This window comes from Acinonyx jubatus, chromosome C1, assembly GCF_027475565.1.
Source record: "Acinonyx jubatus isolate Ajub_Pintada_27869175 chromosome C1, VMU_Ajub_asm_v1.0, whole genome shotgun sequence".
Taxonomy (NCBI): Eukaryota; Metazoa; Chordata; class Mammalia; order Carnivora; family Felidae; genus Acinonyx; species Acinonyx jubatus.
The window spans coordinates 17,255,819-17,264,317 of NC_069381.1; the positions used below are offsets into that span (position 1 = coordinate 17,255,819).

General features: G+C 43.7%; 1 non-coding gene across 1 annotated transcript; it reads right to left on the bottom strand.

The window, feature by feature from the left end:
* Positions 1-1,811: 1,811 nt before the first annotated feature.
* On the bottom strand, positions 1,812-1,884 carry TRNAK-CUU (transfer RNA lysine (anticodon CUU)). The gene has a single exon. It is a non-coding gene; the product is annotated as a tRNA-Lys (tRNA).
* Positions 1,885-8,499: the final 6,615 nt, after the last annotated feature.

Here is an 8,499-nt window from a genome sequence, read left to right on the forward strand (position 1 = left end):
GTCACTTATTAGGACCCTGTGATTATACTGGGCCCACCTGGATAATCCAGAACAAGCTCCCCATCTCAAGGTCAGCTGATTATCAGCCTCAATTCCGCCTGCAATCTTCATTTCCCCTCGCCGTGTAACATAACACAATCACAGGCTCTGGGGACTAGAACATGGACACCTTCGGGGACCATTATTTTGCCTGCTACAGTGGGTGAGCAGGAAAATGCTGCGAAACACTGGAACTTTGCACTGAGCGTACCTCTGTTCAAAAACCTACCACGGCCCCCCACTGCCCGCAGGATAAGGGCCAGGCCCTTCAGCCTTGCCTGCAAAGCTTTTCATGAACTGACCTCTATCCCACTTACGAACAGGCACTCTCTGGCCTCCGTGCCTCTGCTCTGCCTGAAAGGCTTTTTCTTCCATTTATTTATTTATTTAAAAAAATTTTTTAATGTTTCTTCATTTTTGAGAGAAAAAGCACGAGTGGGGGAGGGGCAGAGAGAGAGAGAAGGAGACACAGAATCCGAAGCAGGCTCCAGGCTCTGAGCTGTCACCGCAAAGCCCGACACAGGCAGGGCTTAGACCCACGAACCGTGAGATCATGACCTGAGCCGAAGTCGGACGCTTAACTGATTGAGCCGCCCAGGTGCCCCGTTTCTTCCATTTATAATCCTTAAAGTCCTTCCATTCGTCGTGGCCAGGCTCGAATGTCATCTCTTTCATGAAACCTTTTCAGAAGCCCCAGAACTCTCTCCCTCCCCCTGGCTCTATCCTAAAATGTTTTGACCGGAGTTATTTGGCTTGTCCCACTCCGGTTGGTCCCCATCTGACTGCGGGCAGGTGAGGCTCAGGGACCACTATAGCAATGGTCTGTGGGTCTCACACTGGAGATTCACACAGAATCACCTGGAGGGCTTGCTAAGACACAGGCTGCTGGGTCCAACATCACGGTTTTGGATTCAGTAGTTCTGCATGGAGCCTGGTAATCTGCATTTCTAACAAGTGCCCAGGTGATCCTGCTGCAGCTGGTCTGGGGAACACTCTTTGAGGACCACAGGCACAGAAGTCGAGGTGCTGGCGTGAGGCTAGACTTGGACTCAGATCTCAGCTCTGCCTCTCACTGTGTGACTTTAGATACATCCCCTGCCCTCTCTGAGCTGCTTTCTCATCTCTGAAAGGATTCATTCTTCCCACCTCCTGCCCCACTGGGTTGAAGTAAAGAGGACCAGGCTTAGGACAGCACCAGGCGCCCTGCTGGTGCTGACTTAATGGCCTAGAGCTCTACCTCTGCCAATTGCCCTCTCCCTGTGTTTTGACTTCCTAGTGGCTGCTCAATAGAAACTTGGGTATTAGTTTCAGGGAAGACTGCTGACTTGAATTCTGATGCAAAATGCTGGCAAACTGAGAAGAGCTAAAACAGCCAAGCTGGGTATGTCTGGTCAGCGGAATGCTAATTACCTTCACACCGCGAGCATTTTCCCTCTGCGCCTCAGGACCACACGGTGCAATAACGATCATGTGTGTCGTCGCAACGGACAGCAGATCAGCTGTTGCAAGTTTATGGTCATTTATCCAGCAAGTGTTTCCCCAGCACCTCTAAGGAGCCTGCCTGGGGGTGACTGGCTTGTCTCAGGGGATGCACTGCCCGGGGAAGAAGACTGCTTGTGGCCAGGACACTGCCTTCCAGCTTCCCCTCAGGACCTGTTCCCTTAGAACACCAAACACACACACACACACACACACACACACACACACACCATGCTTCCTTTGCTGCTCCTGGAGCAAGGTGGTTTTTGTTTTGTTTTTTTAAGTAGGCTCCATGCCCAACATGGGGTTTGAACTCACGACCCTGAGATCAAGAGTCTCATGCTCTACCAACTGAGCCAGCCAGGCACTCCATGGAGCAAGGTGTCTTTTCACAACTTACATTTGCAGGACACAAGTCACGTTCTTCATGGGCAAAAGGCTGTGTCTTTGCTTTACAAGCATCTAGCATTGTACACAGAAAGGAAACATCCAAGGTTAGAATGGAACCCCCATAGTGACCGTTAGGAGGCTGGGTCACCAGGTGGTTAAGATCATGAGCCTAGGAGCTTGGCTGACCCTATTCCAGCCCCATGCCATCACCGGGGCTGGGATTAGGGTGAAGCAGATGAGGGGCCCCTCTTCCTCCCCCTAAACTGCCTCACCCATCACAGCCTGTCCACCACTTCTGGCTGTGTGACCTCAGGCAAGTAACTTCACCTCTCTGAGCCTCACTGGGGATAATACCTATTCTATAAGGTTTTATGAAGATTAAATAAAACTTGGTTCCTAATGGTCTCAAAAAAGGGTAATACTTTTCCTAAATTTGGCATTTGGCAGAATGGCCACCAGAGGGCAGTGGTCCCCATGTTGGAAATAAAATAACCTGCCTGGTGATTAGTGATCCCTTTGAAGGAACGCACACGCACACACACACGCACACGCACACGTGTTCGCGCGCATGCGTGCGAATGCATGCACCAGGAGAGATGTGTGCTTTGATTGGGTCAACACAGCCCCACTGGCCAGCAGATACACTGGGCATCCTGCTGGTCACCCGTAGCTGTGGTCACTTGAAGATTGACATAAGACTGACACCAGTGAATTAAGATTTACTAGGACACTGCATCCTACTCCCCTAGGATTAATGGAAGCATCAAGAGGCAAACAAAATGTATGAATATACATAACAAAATAGTATTGTCACACTGCTGAGCCTTGTTAGAAATTCTCCTTTAGAATCCCCAGGGAGGTCTGGTCTTCTCTCTTTGCTGTAATCTAGAATGCTTTAGGTGCCTCAAGAGCTGTGCTGCAGACACACCTGCCAGGCCGTGTGCATCCATGGAAAGCAGAAGCCAATTCCTGACAAGAAACAGTAGTTAGGATCCCACCCTGGCACAGGGTAGATGCTCAGTAAATGTCTGATAAATGACCCTCGTCTAAGGACAGCACAGGAGTCGACTGCATTGGGTTGGGGGCAGTCAGATCCTGGCTTTTTTCTCCCTCTTGTCTTATTGCTTTGTCCCGGTTCACCAGGAAGATGTTGATTTGTAACAGTGACAGTAGGTATCTTGTTTCTAAGGTTTTACCATTAAATATGATATTTGCTATAATATAGTAACTCCTGGGTCTTGTCATGTATCAGGTTTTTAATAATCATAAATGAGTGTTGAATTTTTCAAGTGCTTTTCTCATATCTGTGGAGATGGTTACATGGTTTTTTTCCTTTAATTGGTTAATGTAGTAATGTAGAGGAGCATATACATTGCTCTCTTTCCTTTTTTGCGGGCAGGCATTTACGTTACGCACTCGTATCAAAACAGTAACCAGTACTTAATAGGCACCCAAATATTTTCTGAGTGAATAAACGAGGAACAACAGATTCTTGAGGAAACTTCCCTAATGTAGCATTTCTTAATTTTTTATTATTTGAGAGAGAGAGAGAGAGAGAGAGAGAGAGAGAGGGAGAGAGAGAGAGAATCCCAAGCAGGCTCCACATTTAACATAGAGACTGATGTGGGGCTTGATAGCATGACCCTGGGATCATGCCCTAAGCCGAAATCAAGAATCAGACAACCAACTGAGCCACCCAGATGCCCCCAAAAGTAGCATTTCTTTTTTTTTTTAATGTGTGTTTATTTTTGAGAGAGGGTCAGGGGGAAGGGGCAGAGAGAGAGGGAGCCACAGAATCTGTAGCAGGCTCCAGGCTCTGAGCTGTCAGCACAGAGCCTGACAGGGGCTCGAGAACTCAGGAACCCTGAGTCATGACCTGAGCCAAAGTTGGACACCTAACCAACTGAGCCACCCAGGCACCCCAGTAGCATTTCTACCTTGCATTCTGCACATGAGAACGGCTTGGAGGTTTGCAGCAAATGTGCAGATAATGTGTTTGCACTCCTGGGATCAGTCTAACTCGGCTATTATTTTTTTTTAAAGGCTCTATTTAATTGGCTAATTTTTGTTTAGGATTTGTGTCTCTATGTTTAAAAGAATTCCCCCTGCAATTTTCTTTTCTTGTATCGTCCTTTTCTGGTTTGGAGATCTAGGTTATCCTGCCTATAAAAAAAAAAAATTGGATGACTTCCCTTTGTCTCGTTCTCTGAAATATGTACAGGTTCAAGATCAGGGTTCAATAAAACTTGCCCATATGTGCGCCTAGGTGGCTCAGTCGGTTAAGCATGTGACTCTTGGTTTTGGCTCAGGTCATGGTTCGTGAGTTTGAGTCCCACATCGGGCTCCATGCTGACAGTGCGGAACCTGCTTGGGATTCTCTCTCTCCCTCTCTCTCTGCCCCTCCCCCGCTCACTCTATCTCTCTCAGAATAATTAATGAATGAATGAATTTAAAAACTTTAAAAATGAAAAAAAAAACCTACCTATAAATCCATCTGGCTCTGGCATCAGTTTGGAGTCAGAAGCTCTTGAACATCAATCCAAGTTAGTTAATGATTTCTATTTCTTTTTGAGTCAGTTTGGGTAAATTTATTATTTTCTAGAGACTTCTCCCTTTCACATACATTTTCAGCCTTGCCTCTCATTGGTTGCATTACCTGGAAACTATTTTTTTTAAACAACTTTATTGAGGTATAGTTTACATAATATAAAATTCACCTGAGGTGCCTGGGTCACTCAGTTGGTTAAATGTCCAATTCTTGATTTTGGCTCGGTTCATGATCTCGTGGTTAAGAGACTGAGCCCTGTATCAGGCTCCATGCTGGGCATGAAGACTGTTTAAGATTCTGTCAACCTCTGTCTCTTCCCTGCTCGGGTTCGCTCGCTCTCTCTCTGTCTCTCTCTCAAAAAAAAATTTTTTAACCTATTTCAGGTGTACAATGAAATGATTTCTAGAAATTTTATCAAGTAATTATGACCATTACCATAAATCAGCTTTAGAACATTTTCATGCCCCCAATAAGATCCCTATGTCCTTTTGTAAAATAATAGCTTTATTGAGTTATAACTCATATACCATACAATTCACCTACTGAAAGTATACAATTCCGTGGTTTTTAGGATATTCATAGTTGTATGTCCATCACCACGTAAATTTCAGAGTGTTTTCATTACTCCCTCCCAATAAAACCCTGTACTCACTAGCAGTCACCACCCCCCCTTCCCCTTCTTCTAAAGTCTTAAGCAACCACTAAGTTACCCTCGGTCTCTATAGATTTACCTATTCTGGGCATTTCATATAAATGAAATCATATAAGATGTGGCCATTTGTGTGTGGTTTCGTTCACTTATCATGTTTTCAAGGTTCATCCATGTTGTAGCACATGTCAGTATGTCATGTCTTTTCATTGCATGTATTCATTCATTGCATACATTCCATTATATGGATATACTATCGTTTATTTGTCCATTCATCAGTGGAGAGACATTTGGGTTGTTTCACTCTTGGGCTATTGTAAATAATGCTGCTACAAACATTTGTGTGGTTTTTGTGTGGCCATACATATGTGTTCATTTCTCTTGGGTGTATACCTAGAAGTGAAATTACTTGGGCTGCATGGTAGTTCTATGTTTAGTTTTCTGAGAAACTGCCAAACTGTTTTCAAAGTGGCTGTTGTATTTCACATTCCCACTAGCAGTATACAAGGGCTCCAAGTTCTCCACAGCACTTTTAAAAAACAATTTTTAATGTTTATTCATTTATCTATTTATTTATTTGATGTTTATTTATTTTTGAGAGAGAGACAAAGCATGAGTGAGGGAGGGGCAGAGAGAGAGGGAGACAGAATCCGAAGCAGGTTCCAGGCTCTGAGCTGTCAGCCCAGAACCAGACACGGGGCTCGAACTCACCAAGCATGAGATCATGACCTGAGCCCAAGTCGGAAGCCCAGCCGACTGAGCCACCCAGGTGCCCCAGAGTTTATTTATTTTTGAAGGAGAGGGAGACAGAGCACGACAAAGGAGGGGCAGAGAAAGAGGGAGACACAGAGTCCAAAGCGGGCTCCAGGCTCTGAGTTGTTAGCACAAAGCCCAACGTGGGGCTTGAACTCACGAGCCATGAGATCATGACCTGAGCCAAACTCAGCAGCTTAACCGACTGAGCCACCCAGGCGCCCCTCCACAGCACTTTTTATTGTCTTGCTGATTATCGCCATCCTAGTAGATAAAAGGCGATTATCTTGTCATTTTAAGATATTTATTTTAAGTGATTTCTACACCCAATGTGGGGCCTGAACTTACAACCCTGAGATCAAGAGTCTTACACTCTACTGACTGAACCAGCCAGGTGCCCTGATATCAATATCTCACAGTTTTGATTTGCATTTCCCTGATGGGTGGCTAATGTTGCTGAGATCTTTTCATATGCTTTTTGGCCATTTGTATATCTTCTTTGGAGAAATGCTTATTCATAGCCTTTGACCTGTTTTTAATTGGGTTATTTATATTTTTACTATTGAGCTGTCTTTTCATTTATTTGGGTATTCTTTAATTTCTTCCAACAATGCGTCGTAGTTTCCAGAATATAAGTTTTGCCCTTCTTTATTATTAACCTTATTCTTTATTTCATTTTACGTGAGTGGGGAAGAGGCAGAGAGAGATGGAGAGAGAATTCTAAGCTGGCTGCATGCTGCCAGCACATGGCCTGATGCAGAGCTCGAACTCACAAAGCCACAAGATCATGGCCTGAGCCGAAACCAAGAGTCAAAAGCTTAACCAACCGAGCCACCCAGGCGCCCCTTGTTAACCTTATTCTTAACTATTTTATTATTTTTGATGCTATTATAATTTAAATTGTTTACTTAATTTATTTTTTGGGTTTTTCATTGCTAGTACATAAAATTACAACTGGTTGTTGTATGTTGATTTTATATCCTACAACCTTACCGAACTCATTTATTAGTTTTATATTTTTTAATGGATTCCTTAGGATTTTCTATATACAAGATCATGTTATCTGCAAATAGAGCTAGTTTTTCTTACTTCCCATCTGCATGATTTTTATTTAATTTTCTTGCCTAATTGCCCTGGTTAGAACCTCCAGTATAATGCTGGATAGAAACAGAGGGAGTAGATCTCCTTATCTTGTTTCTGATCTAGGAGAGAAAGCATTCAGTATTTCACAATTGAGTATGATGCTAGCTGTGGATTTTTCATAGATGCCGTTTATCAGGTTGAGAAAGTTCCCTTCTATCCTTGGTTTGTTGAGGTTTCTTTTTAAGTTTTTTATTTTAATTCTAGTATAGTTATTATATTAGTTTCAGTGTAGGAGTGTGTGTGAGTGTGTGTGTGTGTGTGTGTGTGTGTGTGTGTGTGTGTTTTCAATCATGAAGGGGTATGGAATTTTGTTAAATGTTTTTTCTGCATCTACTGAGATGATCATGTGGTTTTTATCCTTCATTCTACTGATATGATACATTACATTAGTTGATTTTCAGATTTTAAACCAGCCTTGCGTTTCTGGGATAAATCCCATGGCGTACAGTCCTTTTTACTTATACGTTGCTAGATTTGGCTTGCTAGTATTTTGTTGAGAATTTTTGCAACTCTATTCAGAGGAGCCAATTGATGGATATTTAGATGTTTCCAGCTTGGGGCTATTCTGAATAATGCTGCAATGAACACTCATGTGCAAGTCTTGTCTTTGCATGGACATATGTTTTCATTTCTCTTGAGTAGACACCTAAGGGTGGCATCACCAAGTCCTACGATAGTTTTAAGCTTATCTTTGTGCCAAAAATGCTTTCGAAAGTGGCTGTACCATTTTACATTCCCATGAGCAAAGTATGAGGGTTACCTGAGCATTCATTTAAGCTGTTTCTTCATCTGTAAAGTGGTGGCAACGAGAACACTGACTTTATGAAGTCAGAGATTATGTTGTGTGAAGGATTTCGCATGGCGCTGAGCCCAGACACACACAAAGCTCAATACACGACATCTTTTTTTATGTTCCCTTGTCTTTGCTAATGTCCCAGGCTTTCACCTCCTCCAGGAAGCCCTCCCTAATGACCACCCTCCTAACTCCTAAAATGCGTATCACTGCAACCATCACATTATTTGTGACTATATTTTTATGCATTTGTGTCTCATGAACATCCTAGGGATGGGGACCATTCTTATTTACTTCTGTCTCCTCTGTGCCTAGCACATAGCAGGTATTCAATAACCCATAGATAACCATATCTATGTACAAAACATTAATGCTTACATGTTAGTGTCTAAGAAAGCTCTATAAAAAAGGCTCTTGAACTGGGCCTTAAGGAAGAAGCAGGCACCTGCTCAGCTGAAATGGAGGGAAGGGCATGCTGGGTGAAGTGAACAGTATGTATAAGACCCAGCAGAGGAAAAACATGTTTTCAGGATCTAAGAAGTCCAGTGTGGCTATGGGTAGTGGAATGGAGTGGCCAGTGAGGTGAAAAGAGAGGGTAAGCCACTAGTAATGTTGTAAATGGACGTTCATGCCAAGTGAAGGGCATGGAGGAGGGCCCTGAGGGCAGGGAGGAGCCATCCATTAAGCAGGAGTGACACTATCAAA